The 5781-nt window shown below is 37.1% G+C and overlaps 1 pseudogene; it reads right to left on the minus strand.

Moving 5' to 3' along the window:
- Positions 1–975: 975 nt before the first annotated feature.
- LOC148522678 (uncharacterized) lies at positions 976–2366 on the minus strand (annotated as a pseudogene).
- Between the last annotated feature and the right edge of the window lie 3415 nt (positions 2367–5781).

Here is a 5781-nt window from a genome sequence, read left to right on the forward strand (position 1 = left end):
AGGGCAGGGTGCTGCACCCTGGTAAAACAGCCTAACGGGAATGCTAAGTGTGAGCATATAGCTGCTCTTACTCGTGGAAGAGAGAGTAACATGGAATTGAATCAGCCACATAGCAGAACTCCCAGTACTGAGAGGAGCTGCTGGAAATCTTTACTGGATAAAATGTTCTTTCCTCATCTAGTCCCAACCCCTGCATGAGCAAAGCAGCTGTATATTATAGAGATCAGCTGCATCATCATCACTTGTACCAGCCCTAATGATTTTTTTATCACATTTTTATACCTATTTGTCACTTGCCTTACTATATTTTATATTTCACTGATATTTTATAATTTGGATATTCTTCCATTTATCAAAATACAATAAGTTATGTATTAAATCAGTGCACTACACCTAGAAAATTCTCTCTTGTTTATTGTATACTTTTGTGTTAGTTGTTATTAATAGCTCTGCCCAGTGCTCCTATTCCAGCCTGACACCCCTGTATCTATTTCTGTGCAGACCCAAGGCATGTGCGCTTGCAGAAGGGGGCGTGGCCTCATGCATTTGAAGGTACTTGCATGTTATACCCCCATTCACATTACACTGGGGTCTTGCCAAGGCAGCCCTCAGCCTCTCCGGGTACAGTGTGGATGACAAGACTATCACCACTGCTTGGTAACATCATCAGAGCAGCTCTGCTATTTGGTGTCATTATCTCAGATGCTGTCACCTGGTGCCCCCCCAAGTGATGCTACTGGCACCGCTTTATGCCAATATAGTAAAAAATTACATTTTAAAATAAATAATAATTTCAGACAAATTTTGCGTTTCATCATACACATTGTTTATTACATTACTGGTGCAGAGGATAAGATGTAGATATATTTCCTCTCCAGTCTTTTACAAGATTGATTTCTATAAAACACTTGACATATTCAGAAAATAAAAATGTCCTCATATGTAAATATATTGAAGTGATACAATTTAATTTTCTTAAGAAACACATTATACATTTAGGGCATTAAAATGTCTCCTTATGTGATTAATAAGTGATCTATTACTACTAAAACAGCATCAACATTCACAGCATTTATATGGTTTCTCTCCTGTGTGACTCCTCTGATGTATAACAAGATGTGACTTATGGGAAAAACACTTGCTGCATTCAGAGCATGTAAATGGTTTCTCTCCTGTGTGACTCCTCTGATGTCTAACAAGATTTGATGAATTGGAAAAACACTTGCTACATCTAGAACATGAAAATGGTTTCTCTCCTGTGTGACTCCTCTGATGTGAAACAAGATGTGACTTGCAGGAAAAACATTTGCTACATTCAGAACATTTAAAAGGTTTCTCTCCTGTGTGACTCCTCTGATGTTTAACAAGCTCTGAGTTTTGGGAAAAGCATTTGCTGCATTCAGAACATTTAAATGGTTTCTCTCCTGTGTGACTCCTCTGATGTCTAACAAGAGATGAGTTAAGGGAAAAACACTTACCACATTCAGAACATATAAATGGTTTCTCTCCTGTGTGACTCCTCTGATGTATAACTAGCTCTGATTTACAGGAAAAGCATTTGCTGCATTCAGAACATTTAAATGGTTTCTCTCCTGTGTGAATACTCTGATGTCTAACAAGAGATGAGTTAAGGGAAAAACACTTGCTGCATTCAGTACATTTAAATGGTTTCTCTCCTGTGTGACTCCTTTGATGTATAACTAGCTCTGATTTACAGGAAAAACATTTGCAGCATTCAGAACATGTAAATGTTTTCTCTCCAATGTGACTCCTCTGATGTATAACAAGATGTGACTTACGGGAAAAACACTTGCTGCATTCAGAACATGTAAATGGCTTCTCTCCTGTGTGACTCCTCTGATGTAGAACAAGATTTGGCTTTTGGGAAAAACATTGGCTGCATTCAGAACATGTAAATGGTTTCTCTCCTGTGTGAATCCTCTGATGTATAACAAGATCTGACTTTTTGGAAAAACATTTGCTGCACTTAGAACATGTAAATGGCTTCTCTCCTGTATGACTCCTCTGATGTATAACAATCTCTGACTTACGGGAAAAACACTTGCTGCATTCAGAACATGAAAATGGTTTCTCTCCTGTGTGAATCCTCTGATGTGTAACAAGAGATGATAAATGGGAAAAACATTGGCTGCATTCAGAACATGTATATGGTTTCTCTCCTGTGTGAATTCTCTGATGTGTAACAAGAGATGATATATACGGGAAAAACATTGGCTGCATTCAGAACATGTAAATGGTTTCTCTCCTGTGTGAATTCTCTGATGTGAGATAAGATGTGATTTATATGTAAAGCTTTTGTCACACTCAGAGCACAGATGCGTTTTCTCTCCTGTGAGACTCATCATGTATTAAATGAGAAACAAATTAGCTGAAAAAGGTTTCTCCTATCCAGAAAATGGGAATAGATTTTGGGAATCCTTTAGAGGTGTGAGAAGAAATAGCATCTTTAGTTGGCTTGATCAGAGAACAATGTCCCTTTATCAAATAGTCTTCATAGGGATCCTGCTCATTATTTGTCCTGCAAGAAAAAAAATATTTAAAAGCATAAATGTTATCCGAGTAAAGCGACTTTTACAGTAATAGTGTAATTTTATATACAGAACGTGATATATATTTAAATACACTAAAAAACATGACTTAGATATTTACTCTCTGCCTGCACTGACCATAGATGGGTAACACATGCTACTAATTCTGTTAGGTGATGCATCAGAATGAGGCTAATTTATAGTTGGGGAGGATGGGGCCACACATAAGGGGGCCCCCACACAGACACAAATATTGCCCTGACCCGGCCCACTCTGCACCATCCATGGATTGACTGGCTCCCAGCAAAATCGCACATAATTTTATACTACAAAGGCATCCCCCCTACTCACCTGCCAGTGCTGAGTCACCAATCTACTGGTTATACTGTTTTGGTTCAGGGGGTAAAGAAATCAGGACTATGCAGAATACCAATGATTGTTACCTGCATGAACCTATATATATATATATCAGAAAAGAGTGTGAAATACCAAGAATTGGATAAATACTACCTCTACTTGTGTGTCTTCTCATTACAAATGGACTATTTGGATTAAATGAAACAGCCTGTTATATGATTCCGACATGCAGACTCTATGCTCCTGCAAATTTTGAAACAGCTCTACCCAGTGACAGCACCTAGCATCAATTATATCTCATGTAATTTGATGCTGTCTATATTGTCACTTAGAAGGTGTTTATGTTGATCTTTCGTATAAAAGGCTGTATTTTTTCAATCATTAAACCAATTAGGAATAATACAGACACACCTTAACTAGGATAATGTTATTGCATTTTTAAAGATCACGGTAACAGGATGAAATCCTTGTGTCAGAACCAATAGTGTCAGAATTATTAAGCACCTATCATTATCTGACTCAAAAGAAACTATACACATGTGCCAATATGTTCTTAAATTGATAACTCCCTCACTCATTAAGAGTTATCCCTTTTAATAATAAGCATTCTTTTTCTTTGCTTGTTTGTCCTAATTACCTTATCCATTTAAAAATGATTAAATAAAAGGGACATTTTCACTATTAATTTCCTAAGACTATGAGAATATCCTAGACTTTCTCTCGTACACAATATGAATATATTGACTTTAGGGTCTACCACCAATCTAACAAATATTGATTTTAGTGACTATATACTATAGAAATTGTAGGTTCTAATACTTTCACATAATATAAATTGCTAACCCTTGCGGATGTCAATTTGTCTGTTTTTGCACAGAGTAATCTGTAAGATTCTATGGGCTCAATCCAAATACATGAGATACACTCACGGGTGCAAATCATCGTGACAATGTGTGCTCCATAGGGCTCTGAGAAAAATTAGGCAAATTTGGACTTGGAACAGGCTGTGAGGGGTGTGAGGTGTCATTGCTGGTGTTTTTAATACAGTGGCAACAGCAACTTGCACCCTTCACAATTAATTGGATTGACCCCTATAAAGGGCCTGTAGCTTAGATACCTCTTTATATATACTAACATGATGTACAGAGTAATATGTAAGATACTATGATGGAGCTGCTACCTATATACCCCTCTATATATACTAACCTGCTGTACAGAGTAATATGTAACATACAATGATGGAGCAGCCACCTGTTATATATACTAACCTGATGCACAGAGTAATATGTAAGATACTATGATGGAGCTGCCACCTAGATTCCCCTTTATATATACTAACCTGATGCACAGAGTAATATGTAAGATACCATGATGGAGCTGCTACCTATATACCCCTCTATATATACTAACCTGATGCACAGAGTGATATGTAAGATACTTTAAAGAATCTGGATCCTACATACCCCTTTATATATACCAAATAAAAAGGAAAGAGTGAGCTCACCTCCTATGGAAGATGGTTGAGAATAATTAAATCAAATATATATTTTTTTATTTTTAATTATACAAATAAAACAGGAAAAATGTTGAATACTTGTGTGCATACTGACAAAGAGTGATTAGTAATGTTACACCCATGGACACACCATACTGATAGAGAATAAATAGATATAGTTCACATGCTACAATAGTTCGGATAGAGAAGATGTAGATAGATAGATAGATAGATAGGCAGATCTATCTATATCACACACTGGGTCCCACAGTGATGAGAATTAGGACCTGATAATTTGGGTGGGGAGAGGTGATAATTGCTGGAAGCATCCCCTCAGAAAAAAATAGGAAAAAAGGTTTGCTGGGCAAAGAAAAATGGGGCTCTGTGTGCCCCTCAGCCAGGGCCAAATACTGGGAGGGTGCGATCAGTGTGTTTGCTATTCACCACCTTCACACAGACAGAGGTGACTGCTGTACTCAGCACCAGCCTCCCAAACCCCACTGCAGCAAAGCACTAAGCAGCATGTGCTGGGCTTGGGAGAGATGCTGCTAACAGGTAAAAGGGAGGACTGGTGGTGGCAGACCCAGACCCCTCTAACAAGCCTGAGTCCGGGTAAATAGTACTCAATACCCTGCTCCTCTTGGCACCCCTGTATATAGATACATTATACACAAATGATACAATAGCATTGATGGAGAATGTATAGCTATTTTACACATAGGATCCCACAATATGGGGCTACATTTAAGTAATTGATTAGCAAAAGGTTTGTATGTAAGATTATGGGACAACTGAATTATTTCTGCAGCTACATATCTGCCTTCTACCATTTATGTGACAGACTATAAGTGCCACCAATATTTTTGCTCATTTATTATGAAATTACATTATTAATTTTCATAATAGTTCATGTATATCTAATATCAGTCACCCAGAGGATAATGTGACATCATACAATATACAGTGTAATATCTGGATATTTGAAAGGTTTTATTTGCAATTCAATATTTGTTAATAGATATTGAATAAATATAGTATATAAAGCTTATAGTAATATACCACTTTAAATATAAAAATACTGTAACACTAAATATATAACAATTGTTTAGGTGAAACTTTTTAAGTATTGATAACAAGACAACATCTACAAAATAATATCTACAAATATCTGTGTATGTATCAATATATTCCTATATATAATGTAATTACCTTACTCTGGGGATTCTTCTGTCTGTCTCTTTCTTACTCCTCCATCCATCCAGCTCCAACCAGCAACTAAACCAGCAGCTCTTCCATCAGCTCTCAGTAGCCTGATACATCCTATATATAGTCATTCCTCCCCCATCTCTTTCCAGTAGATCCCAGGATGACCAGAAGGAA

This window comes from Taudactylus pleione, unplaced genomic scaffold (assembly GCF_031769625.1).
Source record: "Taudactylus pleione unplaced genomic scaffold, aTauple2 ptg000145l, whole genome shotgun sequence".
NCBI lineage: Eukaryota > Metazoa > Chordata > Amphibia > Anura > Myobatrachidae > Taudactylus > Taudactylus pleione.